The following is an 18,121-nucleotide window of genomic DNA, read 5'->3' on the forward strand; positions in this document are numbered from 1 at the left end:
AATTGGCTGACCAAGTCAGAGGTATCTGAATATAAAGATCATGAAATTGTTCTTCCCCAGACAGAATATAGCCCACGTTTTCCACCGGTGTTGTTTTGATAAAGAAGGGGAAAGGGGAAGTGATGAGGCTGAGAAATGCCATTTGCTTCCATTCAGCCGGGAAGGATCCGCTACCTTTTGGTTCCTATTAAGTGAATTTAGCTTTAGCTTCCATGATAGCATTTTTCCAAAGGAGTCCTTTAGATCTGGCCCCTACCCTCTTCGCAGCTAGACTGACATTAGGTGACATTGCAAGTGCCCCCAGCCCACTCAGCGGGATCAGTAGGAATTGCCCCTCGCCCCCACAGCGCTTTCCCATGACATCCCCCAGCTTCTCTCTCCTAGGACCCCTCGCCAGCCTACCCCTACCTGTTGGGTAGGTCTTACTAGGAACACCTGCTCTACTTAGAAGGGGAGCAACCTACGCCTTGGAATCCTAGCCTGTCCCTTCCTGGTGAAGGGGGCGCCTGCGCTTAAGTGCCGGCTTCACTGCCTCAGGCAGAGTCCAGCAGGTGGGCGACCCAGCGTAGCTGAGTTCAGTGGCCTGGGGAAAAGGGACGCCTTATCCCCAGCACAGCCGGGTTTCGCAAGGCTTTAAGACGCTGAGAACAGCCGGGAAGCCCTCGGATAGCCCTGGAGTCTTGGAGGCACCCGTCAATTCCAGGGGCCCACTCCAACCCCGCTCTCAGTCTGTGCCAGCGGCGGCGGGACAGGAGCCCGGTCCCCGCGCACCGACTGGGACGCCCATCCCACTGCGGCTGAGGCTCCAGTCGCCGTCGCTGCCGCCGGTGCAGCAAACCCGTCTGGCTTCCCTGCAGGGCGTGCGGGGATGGGGCAAGTGGGTGGAGAGAAAAGGGGAAGAGCTTGGGCGGCCGGCGGGCGGGGCCTGCAGCCTCCCCAGCCGCGGCAGCCGCCGCGCAGCCGGTTCTTTCTGCGCCTTGCTCCTACTCCGGCGCGCACCGCGCGGGGACCCGCGCCCAAGCCCGGGGGACGCCGCTGCTGCTCCCCTCGGCCCCAGGTCTCCGAACGCGCCGTGGCGAGGCTGCGCCCGGCCGTGGAGCCCCTCGGAGCTGCTGGGCTTTGGCGGCCGCTCTCTGCTCCGTCTGGCCGGAGCACCCGCGGGGAAGGAAGGGGAAAGCGGGGACACACACACTCGCTGCGGCGCGCGCGCGTTGCACACTCGCAGCCGCGCGCCCCCGCTGAGGCGCGTCCGGAGCGAGTTTGGCCCGGCGGCTCAGGCCCCGGCACCTGCCCGCCCCCAGTGCTGCCCCCGGCCCCGCCCGCCGCCCCCTCAGCCCCGCAGCGCCTCCCGCCCCTCGACTGCACTGCTCTCCCTTCGCCGAGGGGAAGCGACAACGTCCCGATAAGTTGCAGACTGTGGCGCAACTGGTCTCGGTAGCGGAGGCACCCAAATGCTGCCCCGGTGAGGTAAGTTTGCTGCGCGTCCCCGACCCCTTCCCAGTAGACCCTCCTGAGGGGCTCGCGCTTCCGGGCTCTGCATCTCGGCTGAAACCCGGCGGCCTCTCTACGCTTCCACTTCGCCTGTCTGCGTTGTGCTGGGGGTGACGTGGAGAGGGCGCCCGTGGCCACCGAAGCTGGACCTTGGTTCCGCTGGGGCCACAGCTGCGCGCTCCCATCGTGCACCCAACCCGCTCGTCACCCGGATCCCCGGGGCCGCAGTCACACTCGGAGATCACTCCAGGTTCACTTAAACAGGAGTCTCCTCCCCGTTTCAGGGGAACCTGCAGAGTTTGGCAGCCGAAGGAAAGGTCTCTCCCACCCTCCCCTGGTACGAAACAGAGGTGAACTTGTTAGGCGCCCCTGGTATCTCCAGAGGGGCTTGCGAGTCGGTGTTCTGCCCATTTTTGGCGCTGGAGCCGGATTGAACAGGTGCGGTATGGTTCCAGTCTAAATGCAGCCACAGACTTCTGCGTTTCCCAGGCATTTTCCCCCAGCCTGGTCAACATGAGCAGGGGCAGGGGCTTCACCATCTGGGGCAGGGGCTGGGAGTGTGGGGGCACTGGGGAGGGAGAATGCCCGGGTCTGATTTGCTATGCTGGTGCCAGGAGTCGCCACAGCAGAAGACAACAAATGTCTGCTTATCTTGCATCTATGCAGATGAGCATGTTGTCATTTCTTATCCCCCCTTCAACCCCCAACTGGCTTGTGTCTGGTGCTCAGCGTGGTTGAGTAGAAACCTGTTCCAGAGAAGTTGTTTGGGTAGGTTGATGAATTCTTTCATTGAATCTGCTGAAATCAGGTCTCCGAACAAGGCAGTGCTAGTTACTCTGATGCTTTTTTAAAGGGAGCGAGTTGCAGACCAAAAATGACACCCACTACCACTACCTCTCTTGACATTCTTAGATGCAGGAGGCCCCAGCTCTAAGGCGAATGATCCTTAAGAGATCTATAGGTCCTCAGAATGTGCTAATCTCGTGCAAGGAAGAAGTGTCTCTGTGTCAGTACTTCTGAGTCTTGGTTTGGGGAACCCCGTTTGTCCTTCTAATAAAGCACATCCAGCCAGAGACTTCTCCCCTGTTCTGTGAAGAGACCAAAGGGTTTTGCTACTGTTGGAGTGCAGAAAACCAAAAGGGTAGTTTCATTAGTAGTCTAATGAGATGAAGTAGGATAGTGTTCATGGAAGCGTTTGCTAGAGCATTCCCACCTGAAAGGAGACTCTCGAATAAAAACCTTAATTGGCCAAGTGTAAGCCAGTGGGAGGTTTAGTGGTTTCATGTGTGATCTCTGAGCAGAGGGAAAAGGTGGGTTCTGATATGGTCCTGGGGGCCATATCAGAGGCTTATGAGGACTAATGAGAAAGCTGGTGAGTTTGAGACTGATATATGATGACATCTTACCTGAGAAGGAAAACTGTAAAGCACTGAATGATAGAACCATGTTACGTTTTTGTCCATGTTAAGGCTAGAGAGATTTAATAATAACACCTTACATTTGCATCCGTGTCTTGCAATTTGTAAATTCTTTTGAGTGTTCTCACCTAATTCCAAACATTTCTGAGGGAGGCAGGGCAAAGATTATTTACCACGTATACCCAGAAAGAACGTGAGGCGCACAGATCAGAGATTTATTAAGGTAACAAGTCCTGGTATTAGAATCGCAGTTAGGTTTTCTGTCATAACTAGGTGCCTCTTCTGTACTTATATAAGGTGTTTTTTTTTTTTTTTTTTTAATGGCAGAGTTCTGCATTTATTGTGGTCTGCATAGTCTCACTGTAAATTACTTTTTATATTTTACAGAGGAGGAAACTGAGGTTTAGACAAGCAGCTGGAGTTTTCTTTGGTTTCACATCTAATTTAGTGGCATTCATAAGGCTAGAACTTGGGTGACTGTTAAGCATGCCCCCAGTGACATGGGTTCTAGTTGTGGGACTACATTTGGCTGTATGACCTGGGCCAAATCATATCACTTCCAAGTCTCAAGTGTCTCAAATATTAAAACAACTTTCTTTCCAACTTTAGCATTCTGCAGTGTTGACCAATGTGTTTGTAATCCAGTGTTGTTATTTTCTCTAGGGGAAAGAAAGCTTTTTACCCTGTATCAACTAAGAGACCTAGCTAAATTACTCTTTCACCTTTAGTTTATCCCTTCCCTCCTTTACTGCATACCAGCTAATTTTTGTATTTTTTGTAGAGACGGGGTTTCACCATGTTGCCTAGGCTGGTCTGTAAGTCCTGGATTCAAGCAATCCACGGTCATCAGCTTCCCAAAGTGTTGGGGTTACAGGTGTGAGCCCCTACTCTCAGCGAAAAATGTTTGTTTTTATCTATTCACTATGATACTTTTGGCTTATATAGATCACCAGACTCAGAAATAATACTTTGCTCCAATTCATTCTTTCATTCTTAACCAAAAGAATGAAATTTAACAAGTGTGTTTTAGCTTAGCATCTACAGTATATTGTTTAGTATTACTGTTTGACTTGAAAATGTTCTGAGGGGCTGAAGTACTGTAAGGTACCTGTCAGGGTTTACTTGAATATTCGAACTGAAAGCTCACAACTTTTTTTTTCCTTTTACCTTTGTGATTTGCACAAAGTAAGTACTCAATAAGTAGCTGCTGAATTAATGAAGAAGGTGAATGAAGTTATTCATGAGGAAAACATATGCTGTAAAACGTAGAAAGCATCTTACCACGTAAATTCCCAACACATAAGATAATTTACCTACAGGCATGTGCCTCCTGAAGCTGGCAGGTACAGAGCCCATTGTTACTGTCTTTTCTGAATGCATCATATAGGGAAGAGCTTTTCTTTCTCCCTATAGACAATAGACTCATGTCATCTGTGTATATGCTCTTTTGTTTGCCCCCACCCCTTAGTTGTTAGTAGTATAACTGCTAAAATGTACATTCCTAGAAATTGACTTGTGCCATTTTATGAAAGGGTATGTCTTGAGGTGGAGAAACCAACCATTCTGTTTTTAAAATAGGGTATTGAGTAAATTTTAGGAGATGCTAATACTGGCTCGTGGCTTCAGAGGGGGAACCTAATTAACAAAACCAACCTAGTTTCTGTTCCTTTTAACAATCTTCTGTTTCTACTCCTCCTCTTTACATACAGACAAGTAGTGTTTTTATGTTTGGAAGAATGAATAAAGAATATAGTAATCTTAAATAGTATTAATGGATCTGCAGTTTATATTGGGGATTGATGTATATTTCCTTCTGATGAAGAATTTAAATACTAGTTAGTTTAGAAACACCTTTTATGGGTAAGAAAACTAAAATTTAGAGAGCTGAATTGACTTGCCTATGGTCACACAGAGGATAGCACGAGGACCAAGATCAATGTGGAATTAAGAAGGTTCATATTCAAGTATGTCCCAGGAGTTCTATGTGAAGGTACAGTTTTGACTTTTAGAAATCATAGAGATTAACAGAAAACTTCTGTTTACTATCATTATTAGAGAGAGTTAGTACATTTGCAAATAGTTTAGCATTTATATGTTTAAGTTTTCTTGCCCAGGCAGATGCCATTAAAAATAATTTTTTTTTTTTTTTTGAGACAAGCTCTCACTCTGTTGCCCAGGCTGGAGTGCGGTGGTGCAGTCATGGCTCACTGCAGCCTCAGCCTCCCCAGGCTTAGGTGATCCTCCCACCTCAGCTTCCTGAGTAGCTGGGATGATAGGCACACACTACCATGCCCGGCTAATTTTTGCATTTTTGTAGAGACAGGATTTTGCCATGTTGCCTAGGCTGATCTGTAAGTCCTAGATTCAAGCAATCCACATAGGTCGGCTTCCCAAAGTGCAGGGATTACAGGTGTGAGGCCCCGCGCTCCGCCAAAAATGTTTGTTTTTATCTATTCACTATGATTCTTTTGGCTTATATACATCAGCAGACTCAGAAATAATACTTCGCTCCAATCAGTGTGGGAGAGAGGAAACTGAATAGAAACCAAAGGCCTGTAATCCCATGGGAGGCCAAGGTGGGAGAATCACTTGAGCCCAGGAGTTTGAGACCAGCCTGGGCAGCATAGCAAGACCCTGTCTATACAAAAAATAAAAAATTAGCTGGGCATGGTGGCACATGCCTGTGGTCCCAGCTACTTGGGAGGCTGAAGTGAGAGGATTGCTAGAGCCCAGGAGTTTGAGGTTGCAGTGAGCTATGGTCATAGCACTGTACTCTAGCCTGGGTGACACAGTGAGGCCTTGTCCCAGAAAAGAAAGGAAAAGAAACACAAATGTATGCTGGTATTCTCAACTTTTCTTCCTGGTAAATAAAGCCAAAGGTAGCCCTGTCATACAGCTGGTAAAATCATAAATATGTATACATTGAATTTGCATTTGTATTTTGCTTGTACTTCTGTTAGATGGTGAGTCAGAACATTTAATATCCTGGAAAAAATATTTTTTTCCCCTGTGGCCAGAACCTTCAGTAGATTCTATAAAACATCAAGTCCTAAATGTATTTGCTGCTGAAACATGTTCTCTTTGTATCAAGTGCATTAATGGGTGTTGGAAGGAGTCCTTCATTTTTTTTTTAGAAGCTGGCCAGTTAGAACTGTACATTATGTAGCTCCAATGTTCATTAGTGGTCTTATCAATGGAGCAGGATGTGTTATTTTCTGCTGAGTGCCAGGGAAACTGGGGAGGAGGAAACCTAGTCTTTTGTTTTATTTATTTTTTTTCTTTTTAAAAAATCAACTTTAAACTTAATTTGTTGATGAAATTTTTGTGGTACTGTGTAGTAAACAATCAGCTGCTATTGAGAGAGAATCGTATTCAGTCAGGTCCCTTTTAATATGTAAGATTAGGTCAGAAAAAACAGGCTTGATTTTTGTACATTTTATTCTCAATTGTATCTACTTCTGTATCACTTCATCAGAGGGTATATAAAGGAGATGATCACACAGGAAAACACAGGAATCCTGCCCAAACTAGATCACTCTCAGGAAGATTTGAAACAGTGATTGGGACAAGGGCATATGTTCAGTAAGCTGACAGTGCCTTGGTATTATCATTTTAAGTTAAACTAGCACTGGAATGATCAACATGAAGTGTGTGTTCTTGTAGCAAGTCGTCTGTATTGTTTACAGGACTTAATAAAAAATGAGTATGTAGTATGTTTTGGATAATTTATATAATGGATGTACAGTACGTTTTTAAGACTTGTTTCCTTGAATATTTTTAGAAAATCAATTGTGAAATTGCAGTGAAATATAAAGGATTGAATGTTTGGTATTGCTCTCATTTTAAACATGGGTGTGTATGTCTTTCAGTGGAAGTTCAGGCAAGGGTTGGAATTGCAAGTACTAGGGGCCCAGGGAGTATAATTATCTTGAATTGGAACTAAAGTTCAGACAGGACTGCAGAAAGTTCATTCAGTTTGTAAGAGAAAAGGTGATATTTAAGCCTTCACCATTCAGTCATGCTGAGCAAGGGATTTTGGGGGCAGGATAAAGTTAGAGCTAGCCATAAAAATGTGCTTTCCTTGCTTCATAGACAGACTTAAGACATCCACTGGATTCAACACGTTGGACAGTGGATTTTTACTTTATTATACACCTTTTTCCTTTCTTTTTTAAACCATGCCCATCATTGTGCTCTCTGGATCACTTGATCATATGTTTGGTAATAAAGAAACAAAACAGCAACAACAACTAAAAAGCAATACAACAACCTCCTTGAGGGAGTAGTAAGCACATCATAGGTGTTCAGCAAATATTTGTCAATAGAAAGGTTAAGCATCATGTTTTATTTATATTTGTATTCTTGGAACTTAGCACTGTGTCTAGCAGATGGTGAGGATTTAATAAATGTGTACTGAACAATTTATCCAAATGAATATCACTCTTCAAAATCAGTGCTGTCTGAAATTAATTCCATAATTAATCTAGTGATTCTATTATTTTTCAAACCATTTTAGAAATATTAAGCAGTCTGATAGATACTAATGTTGATAGTTTATAGTGGTCCTTTTTTTAAATCATAAATGGGTTTTATTCACTAGACTCCAACTTTTTAAACCAAAATGCCTAGGAATAATTTTGTATTATTTCTGTCTTTAGGAGGAAAATCATATTAAATATGTTCTGTTTTTCTCTGAAAGTATTCAATAAGCATATTTTTCAAATACCCAGAGTGGCTTTATAGTTACTATGGCTCAGGGTACAGGCAAGAATGGACTTTAAGCTTTTCTAAGTTAATCAGCTTAAATATCACCTTCTCCTGGGGCCTTTTCTGTTCTTTCAACCTAAAGGAGACCTTCTCCATAGGTTTTGTTCACTTGTCCTCGGGGATACTGATATATTTTGGATGTTTGTCCACTCCAAATCTCATGTTGAAATGTGATTTCCAATGCGAGAGGTGGGGCCTGATGGGTTTGGGTCATACAGATGGATGTGTCATAAATGGCTTAGTACCCTCCCAGTGGTAATGAGTGAGTTCTTGCTCTGTGAGTTCACATGAGATCTGGTTGTTTCAAAGCGTGTGGCATCTTTTACCCTTACCTTGCTCCATCTCTTGCCATATGATACCCAGACTCCGCCTTCACCTTCTGCTGTGACTGTAAGCTTCCTGGGGCCCTCCCTCACCAGAGGCAGATGATGGCACTGTGCCTCATGTACAGCCTGCAGAACTGTGCACCAAAATAAAACCTCTTTGTTTTATGAATTGCAGAGCCTTAGGTATTCGTTTATGGTAGTGCAAAAGCAGATTAACACAGATACTTACCCATTTATGTATTTCACATGTTTTCTTGTCACCTGTGCCCAAACTCAAATTCAACTCAAGATTATAAACTCCTTGAGGGCAGAGGCCATGGTTCATTAACACTGTTTTTCTATTGTTGTCACATAGTAGGTCCTCAGTAAATACTTAAATGAATACATGAATAAGCCCCATTCATCCTGTGATGAAGTGGGCCGTCATTTAGGATACTCAAGCTGAATCAGACTGTGAGGACAGTGCTTACATGTTAGCTGTGGCAGCTCCATTACAATGATGACGGAACCCTTCAGGATGAGAAAACACTTGTTTAGATGATAAATTCTGGCATGATGATGAAGAAAACCTTGTCTCTGTTTAAAGACTGATTTCTTTCATTTACTCAGAAAGGAATAGTAGTGAACAAACAAGTAGAAATTATCAAGCATAAAACAAAACGTTCCCGCACTGTTAAAAATGGGCTTTAAATGTACCTTCATCATAAACATATTTTCATTCCGAATTAAGACACTTTGGTGTTCCTATACAAGGCAATTCCTATCATGCCTCACATAAAGTCTGTATTTGGCTGGTATTTATTTGAACAGCAGCTACATCAAGAGTCCCAATACCATGAAAGAAGGCAGGGTGTAACTCTCAATGTGTGGTCCTTAGACCAACAGAGTCATCACTACCTGAGAATTTGTTAGAAATGCAGATAAGGCTGGGCGCAGTGGCTCATGCCTGTAATCCCAGCACTTTGGGAGGCTGAGGAGGGTGGATCCCCTGATATCAGGAGTTCAAGACCAGCCTGGCCAAAATGGTGAAACCCTATCTCTACTAAAAATACAAAAATTAGCTGGGCATGGTGGTGGGCACCTGTAATCTCAGCTACTTGGGAGGCTGAGGCAGGAGAGTCACTTGAACCCGGAAGGCGGAGTGAGCCGAGATTGCACTATTGCACTCCAGCCTGGGCGACAAGAGCAAAACTCTGTCTAAAAAAAAAAAAAAAGAAAAGAAATGCAGATGAACTCTGGGGATGGACGGCAAGCCTTCAGGTGATTCTGATGTACACCCAAAATTGCCAGTAAATGGTAAATCTGTTGTTCCAAGTATAAGCCTCCTGAAGTGTTCAGTATTTCCAGGTAAACCCAGGGTGTGTTCAGGGAGTGCTGTCTGCCTGCTGCTTCAGAAATATAGGTGTAGAAATGAAAAATTATCCCTCTGCCAGTCTTGGCTTTTCTCAGAACTGTGTGGATCACAAGAGAGTAGTCTTGTGAGTGGATTGTGTATCTAGGACTTTAGAGAGAATATAAAAAAGCTTTTGGATGGGCGTGGTGGCTCACTCCTGTAATTCAAGCACTTTGGAGGCCAAGGTGGACGGATCGCCTGAGGTCGGGAGTTCAAGACCAGCCTGACCAACATGGTGAAACCCCGTCCTATTAAAAAAAAAAAAAAAAAAAAAAAAAAAAAGCTTTTGGTAGTCACAGAGCCTGCCAAGTGATGGGTATTATGGGGTGTACAGAAAGTATTAATATAAACATGGTCTTGACTGTCAAGGAGGCTGACTGTGCTGAGAGCTTCCTCTGTTCCAGGCACTTCTCAAGTGCTGTCTCTATCACCATGTACCTATGAGGAGGGCTGCAGCATTTCTTCACTGAAGAGAAGGAAGTGGAAACCTAGTCAGGCTAGTAGTAACTTATACAGGAGCGCAGAACCAGTAAGGGATGGCATGAGGGTTCTAGCCCTGGATTTTCTGACCATGAAGCTCATACTCTTTCTCTATTTCATGATGTAACATCTTAAAGCATAGTTTTGAAATAAGAGTTCTAAAAAGGAGAACGTAAGTGAATCTAAAATGCATATCTCCAAACTAAGTCTTTCTGTGAACTCTAGATTACATAATTGACATTGTGCTTGGATATTCCAAAGGCACCTCAACTTCTATGTGTTCAAAGCCAGAATCATGATCTTTTTTCTCCACATCTGATACCCCTGCGAGGTTCCCAGCTCTGTGGTGGGTACCACTAGTCACCAAGCAGAAACTTGAGAGCCATCCTTGTCTCCTCCCTTTTCACACACTACGTCTAAACCATCACCAATGTCTATTAATTTTGCTTCCTGAATATCTCCCCATTCCATCTGCTTCTCAGCATTTGTGTGGATTCTATCCTTGCCCAACTTCTTGTGCCTCTGCCAGACTGAGCCAGAACCTCACTGGTTTCCTGAGTCCACTCTGGTTCTCCTGGAATCCATTATCCATATTGTAGCCAGGGCACTTGTGATGGTTGGAGGGCACCTGAGGCTCTGCTGGCCAAATATCTACCTCCTGCACCCAGCCAAGCCCTGACAGAAGCAGACAAAACTGGCCCCAGGGTTCTCCATCTCAGTGGCCTTTTGAGCTCTTGCACAGCCTCTGGGGACTTGATTTTCCAAGTAGTTTTCTACCCTGATTTTTGCTCTCCTGGAGTCCAATCAGACGCAAGCCATAACTATAGTCAACTGGTTTTAAAGGAGCAGGATGGAAACTCCAGTGTAGCCATAGGGACTTACCCAACCCTACCCCAAATACCGAGTTCTTAAGAGTTCCCTGGCAATCTCTGAGGTGCACTCTACTCCAGCAAGGAAACTTGTTGGACTGCTCCACTTCCACAGTTGCTTCTACACTGGGCCTGAGTTCCCCCCAGGACCCTGCAACATCACATTTGTGGCCACCATAGCAGAGAAATGCACCAACTATTGTCTAGAAATAAAATCTAAACTTCTTCCAAAAGGTGCCTGTCTCTGACTCTTGACTGTGGCTTATCCTGGCATCTTTGAGTAAAAGGCCTGGGTTGCTTTGCATAACTGGCAGGATAGATAAAGAAACATGACTTGAAATCATTCTCTCTGTATTTCCTCAAAAGAGGAACCAGTTGACATAGGTGCAGGAACACTTCCTGACCTAGGGGTGGGGCTTGAGGCTGGGGGTGCTGGAGAGAGAGAAACACAGGGATCTGCCCCAGACTCTTAATAGCCTCCCTTTGTGCCTGGAATGAAGATCTGGGTCATTCACGTGGTCCCAGTGTTCTGCACAGTCCTGGTCCTGCTGCCATTCCAGTATCAGATCCACCACTCTGCCCCTCACTGTTTGCCACCAGCCACACTGTGCACCTGCCAGCTCCACACCCTCTGTGCAGCACACTTGTTGCACCCTGTGGAGTGTTCTCAGCATTGGCTGACCAGGCTTCAGGTCAGTTCTAAGGTTGCTTTTGAAAGGAGGCCTTGGCCACCATCCCCAGTCTAGGGTAGGACCAGTAATTCGCTCTCCAGGGGGCTTCAATAGTATGATTATTTGACTCATTCCCTTGCCCCCACCAGCCACTAATCATCAGGGCCCATTGCATCCCCATAGTGTCGGCACATGTAGAATTGTCTTCAGTAAATAAGTAAATGAATACCAATACTTTTACCTTAAAAAAAAATCCTCTCTGTGACTTTCCAGTAAAGAAAGGAAATGCACAGGGATCATGAATGAACCACTTCATATATGCCGACCCTGCCCAAGGACTTTCTTCAACTTCCATTACCACTGCCTAATTTCACAGCTGTCATGATCCACATTTCTCTAATGATAGCTGCCGGTGTTATCCCGAAGGAAAGTTGCCCCTTTCATATAAAATATTTCTAGAAAGATGCCTGAGATATTAGTGTCTTTGTTTGCCTCTGGGGAGGTGAATTGGCTAGCTGGGAGGGGAATTTTCATCCCATACCTATTTGTACCTCTGAATTTGGACACATATGTGTAGATTACTTATTCCAAAAATTAAAATTGTATAAGTAAAAGGAGGGAAAGCATAGCAAGAGATGCGAAGGAATGGGAATGATTATTTAGAGAAAAGAAGATAGACATGCTGTTGAAAGGGGGTTGTCTTAAAAAGAATTCTTGTCTTCAAGGATACGCCCAGTTACATCTGACTTGCTGTGCACATCAATGGAGAATTATATGGCTTCTTAAAAGGATTGCCGTATTGTATAACTTGACTTAAGGAGGTTTTCGTGATCCCTCCCATCACAGAATATAACATTTAATCTAAATATAAAGGTGAACAGAACCTAATTATTTGAGTGAAGCAGTTGTTAAAGAAGGAGTAGTTGGAGGCTAAAGCATTCTCCCTGAAGACATACAAGTGCCCAAGAAACATGAAAAAATGCTCATCATCACTAATCACCAGAGAAGTACAAATCAAAGCCACAATGAGATACCATCTCACACCAGTCAGAATGGCTATGATTAAAAAGTCAAAAAATAACAGAGGGTAGCCAGGTTAAGAGAAGAGGGAGCACTAATGTGCAATTGTTAGGTTTGCAAATTAGTTTTGCCACTGTGGAAAAGTTTGGAGATTTCTCAAAGAACTAAAAATAGAATTATCATTCAACCCAGCAATCCCATTGCTGGATATATAGCCAAAGGAAAATAAATTGTTCTATCAAAAAGACACCTGCACTTACACGTTCATTGCAATACAATTCATAATAGCAAAGACAAGGAATCAACCTAAGTGCCCATGAAAGATGGATTGGATGAAGAAAATGTGGTATATATACACCATGGAATATTATGCAGCCATAAGGAAGAATAAAATCATGTTCTTTGTGACAACATGGATGTACCTGGAGGCCATGCCATTGTCCTAAGCAAATTAACACAGAAACAACAACCAAATACCACATGTTCTCACTTATAAGTGTGAGATAACCATTGGGTACACATGGCCATAAAGTTGGGAACAGTAGATTCTGGGGACTCCAAAGGGAAACAGGGAAGGAGGGAGGTAAGAGTTGAAAAACTACCTACCAGGTACTATGTTCACTATTTGGGTGATAGGTTCAATTAAAGCCCAATCCTCAACATCATACAATATATCCAGGCAACAAACCTGCATGTGTAACCCCATAATCTAAATTCTGAAAAAAGGAAAAAGAAATTTATGATCTAGGTATTTTTAGAATAGAATAAGAGACTAGCCGGTAGAATCCTATAGAAACTGGTTAATGTAAGTTAGCACAACCCAAGCTTGCATTTAATCTTTGTACATAGCTTTTTCAGCTAGTCAAACTTGAGCTGTCAATAAGAGAAAAATGCCAACTTGTCTTAGTTGGTTCAGGCTGCCATAACCAAGTGCCATAGACTTGGTGGTTCATAAACAACAACAGTTTATTTTTCACAGTTCTGGAGGCTGAAAGTCCAAGATCAGGTGCCAGCATAGTCAGATTCTGGGAAGGGCTCTCTTCCACGTTCCAGATGGCAAACTTCTTGTAGTACCCTCACATGACAGAAAGAGGGTGAAAGAGCAAGAGCCCTAATGCCACCCTCATGACCTAATCACCTCCTAATACCATCATCTTGGGGTTAGGATTTTGATGTGAATTTTGAGGGGGACACATGCAGTTCATTGGATAGTCCTTTATGGCCCTGTCAGTGCACAGTAAGAAACATATTCTGTGTTGAAACCTAGTATATACATAGATATATAAATAATAAATATAACAGAAATGAAAGTTTCATGAAACAGTACTTAATCATACCACATGAAATGTGCTCTCTTATTTTCTGATGTGTTCCCTCCCACCTCCAACTTCCACCATACACTGGCTATGAGCCACTGAATTGACTTTACTCCCCACTGAAGGGCAGAGACCTGCAATTTATTTAGAAAGCATGAATGCAGTCTGCCATCCTCCTGGTGCTGCCTATGGTCTGTGTCAGCCCGGAGGTGTGCATTTACCAAGGAACTGACAGGACGCCACATACGGTGCCCTGCCCACTCCTATGAAACCACAGAAGGTTGTGAGTTTAAAACCCCCTAAAGACTCCCCTTGCAAAGTTTTAATTTGTCAAGAAGGCATAGTGAAACTTGGAGAGTAGGCATATGATAGAATGTGGAGTTGGAGAAGTGACTCATAGGGTCACGTTGTCTGTCATACAATATAGATAAGCTTTAATCATCAAACATGGCCTTTAAACTGGGAAATGTCTATATTTTTTCCTATAGTGCTCATGCTAAAGTTACTTTATTTTAGCAAGAACTTAAATACTGTAAGGAAAAAAACCTCTGACTTTAAAAATATGTAAAGAATAATTTGACATTGTAGTTTTTTCTTCCTGAAGTTGCTTCAGATATTAAGCCTACTCATTTTCATTGGCCACTCAAGCACAAAATTAAAGGGGCTCAAAATAGGGAGCCCCTGGCTACGCAGAACCTCTGGGCAGGCTGTTTTACTTCTAGAATACATTTCCTGATTGCTTGTTCCTTTAACAGCCAAGTTTATTACAGCCAAGTTTTGTATAGAAAAATTTCCCAACATTGTCTCATCTGTCCCTGATTCTTTAAAAGATTATACAGAACAGATTGTATCTTTTATGCTATAATAAAGTGATGGATTTAGTATTCATTTGGGAATGCAAGGCTTTTTGTCTCTGAACCAAATGGCCCCACTTTGCTGTTTTCTAAAATCTTGTCTGCTCTTTCTTGATTTTGTTCTTTGGGGGGCTCTACTTCTGTGGCTTTCAGCAGTGAGCGCCTTCACTCATTCTTGGCTATTGAAAGTCCGTTGTGATTTTGGGAACCAGTTAACCATATTGTCTGAATTGTGTTTGCCAGATAGACTCATATTATCCATTGAAACTGAAATTTTAAAAAAGTATCAAAAGTAGTTTTTGAGGGAGGTCTTCAAGAGTTCTGTTGGTAAAGCAAGCAAGCCTTAGTTCTTTTCAGTTCACTTCATTCATTAGCCAATAGCATGTTTTCTTCTGCCCTGTTTTTGGGTTGTTCAGATAAAGTCATAGCTTTTCAGGCTGAGATAGGCATGGTTTCTTTTTTCTTTCTTTTTTACTATATTATGGTCCAAAGCAAGATTTCATATACTTTTTCATTTAAGTTAAACATAGTGGTAATTGATGGGTATTTTGGTAACAATTTTATTTGCAATGCTTTATGCCTTTAATGCGTTTCTCTTTTCCTTGGAGAAACTGCATAGCAAAGTTCCCCAAAGTTTCCTGATTTCCACCTTCCATTGGAAAACAAATTCAATATCCACAATAAAACAAGAAATCTGAATAATGAAAAATAAACTTATTTTTAAGGAGTGATGTGAACCAGACTGTTCTCAGGCTTACAATTGCATTATATGGGAACAACAACAACAAAAAGCAATAGTGTCATTGCTGAGCTGTGTTTAAATGATGACCTTCTATTGTTTTTTTCAAGGTGTGTTGTTTAGACACAGTTGTGAAGATTTTGGAAACTAACAAACGGGAAATTAGTCTCTCCTGCTAAGGGTTAAGAGAAAAATGACTTTTGTTTATATTTGTTTATAGGAAACAGAATGGAAATTCAGCTTCTAAGATGTATTTACAGTTGGACTTGATTATTTAGTTTAGCAGTTTCTCAGAAACTCCCTCTCCTACGTGACAATTTATAATGCAAACATGATGCATCATTTCATTTTGTGTAAACTTGATAGAAGAAATAGTCATTTCCACATATGTCAAAAGACTTCTGGAAGCATTTTAGAACCGAATGCCAAGTATCCTACACATGTGCCTGGAAGCTTTAGAAGTAATCAGTAGCAGCACTTTCTGACCTTATGTTTTTGTTTCTTCATTTGTCCACCTCCTTACTGAAACTTAAAGTTTCACGGGAGCAGGAACTTTGTTCTGTTTACTACCTGACCTCCAGCACCTAGAACACTGTCCGGCACAAAGACAGCCTGCATCATCATGGTTGAATGAACTCATTCTTAAGCTGTAAGAACAAATTCTTAAGCTATAACTGTTTTTTCCTTGACTTCTGAGCTCCCCGTTCCTTTATAAAATTTCAGCATCTAGCCTTACCACTGCTTCAAGTTCCTTTCCCAAGGAGCAGCCTTGTTTGTTGCCAAATTGTCATCTTTTTTTCTGTCTCTTGCTTTTTCCACCTGTAACATCTAGACCAGTTTAATAACCTCACATCCCACGGTCTCTTAGCTACTCACCTGCTTTTTTGATCCCAACTCTTACCTCTTTGAACAAAATCTATACTTGTAGCTGTGCAGTCACCTTTTAAAAATTCAGTCTACCTCCCCTCCTAAATACTGTTTTCATTGAAGATACCCTCATTTTTTTTAACCTACCTTTGAAATTTTAGCAGTCTTTTTACTTTGCTCATCTGTGTGTCTGTGCAGCTACCAATTTTTTAAAAAATGTTGTCCTCTATTCTCACCTCTTTCTCTAGGTATGCCTTTTATCTGGGCTGTTATAGCAGCTTCCCAAATACCTCCCTATCTACCCAATTTAAGCAATTATAATACCTGATCCTAGAGAATGATTTTGTCACTGCCATGCTAGGAATTCCTAGATCTTTTACCATGTCTGAAATCTGGAATGCTTTTGTTTGGGTAAATTCTGGCCCTAGTTAACTGTTGATCATTGTCATCATCATTGTTGTCATTGTCATAGCTGTACAGCAGTGACAGCAGCTACCATTTTCTAAACTGTTACTCTATACAATGCACAACACATATGAAGCATGACATTATAAAGCTTGTTAGTGCATTTTGGAGCTGTATAATGTGATAATGGGTAGGGTGGCTGTGAGTGGAATGAGACAGGGCTGGAGAGGTGTATCGGGCCAAACCATAGATATCTTGTCAGCTGTGCTAAGGACTTTGAACTCCTCTATAGGCAAGGAGGCAACAGCTAGAAGAGTTTCATGGACAAGTGATGAGCTCATACTTAGTTTCTTAATGGCAACATGAGCTATAGTTTAGGGGATGAATTAGAAGGATAAGATATTGGAGATAGGGAGACTAATCACAAGAGACATGAAAAGGGCCTGAATTAACGTAGTGTGGATAGGGAAGAGTGAATAGATTTGAGATTCAAGAGGGAGAATTTCTGGGACTTGATGTCCACCTGTATATGAATTTTGGGGTGTGGTAGTAGTAGATGATTCTTGGCTTTTGGCTTGAGTGGCTGGAGAGATTGGGGAGTAATGCTCAACTGAGAGAGAGTACCAGGTGGAGGCAGCATGCATATGGCAGCAGAGGCAGGAGGGCTGTGATGATGAGTCCTATTTTGGACATGCATTTGAGATACCTGGGGGCTATCCAGGTAGGGTGTGGCTGTAAGATCAGTCCATGATGGAGATACTGGTTGTGTTATGGTCATATGCCCTGGGAGAGCATGAGATTGAATGAGATTGAGATACCTGCAGGACGTAAAGGTGGAGAGTCTAGAAAGAAGCTCTGTATAAATGTGGAAGAAAAGAGGCCAAGACACAGTATTATGAACTCTTGCCAGCAATTAAAGCCATGAGACTAAATGAAACATCCCTGAAATTGTATAATAAGAAGACAGAAGATCACTTCTTGATCTTAACTTGCAATTTCATTTCTCCATAGCATGGCTCATTTCATTGTTTTCTTAGTAGTTTTTTTTCTCTGTTTAAGGAAATGGCATCCGATTTTCATGACAGCATGTGCATCCTACTGTTCTGGAAGGCCTCTGAGCCCACTGATCCCCACTCTGCCTCCCCAGAAGTGATTTCTCAGGCATACATTCTCTTTGGTCCTCTTGCTCTTGTGACTCTTTGGGAACTTTCCTTAAAGGCTTCTGTTTCATTTGTTTTCGGCTTGTCTCTCTAAGCAGATTCAAGTCCTGATGGCAGGGACCACATCTTTGCCTGCTTTGTCTCCCCCAGTTCAAACCTAACAGATCTTTCTTTATTTTTTATTTTTAGTTTTTGAGATGGAGTCTCCTTCTGTCACCCAGGCTGGAGTACAGTGGTATGATTTTGGCTCACTGCAACCTCCATCTCCCGGGTTCAAGTGATTCTCTTGCCTCAGCTTCCTGAGTAGCTGGGATTATAGGTGCCTGCCATTGTGCCCGGCTAGTT

General features: G+C 43.0%; 1 protein-coding gene across 3 annotated transcripts in view; it reads left to right on the forward strand.

Annotated features, from left to right (window-relative positions):
* The first annotated feature begins 943 nt into the window (after positions 1-943).
* Positions 944-18,121, forward strand: part of PIP5K1B (phosphatidylinositol-4-phosphate 5-kinase type 1 beta) — a 334,673-nt gene continuing 317,495 nt past the window's right edge. For all 3 annotated transcript variants that reach the window (XM_017543423.2, XM_037743820.1, XM_037743819.1), the window contains exon 1: positions 944-1,467. The gene's annotated coding sequence lies outside the window, so the exon portion shown is untranslated. The remainder of the gene's footprint in view (positions 1,468-18,121) is intronic.

This window comes from Cebus imitator, unplaced genomic scaffold (genome assembly GCF_001604975.1).
Source record: "Cebus imitator isolate Cc_AM_T3 unplaced genomic scaffold, Cebus_imitator-1.0 Scaffold155, whole genome shotgun sequence".
Lineage (NCBI taxonomy): Eukaryota > Metazoa > Chordata > Mammalia > Primates > Cebidae > Cebus > Cebus imitator.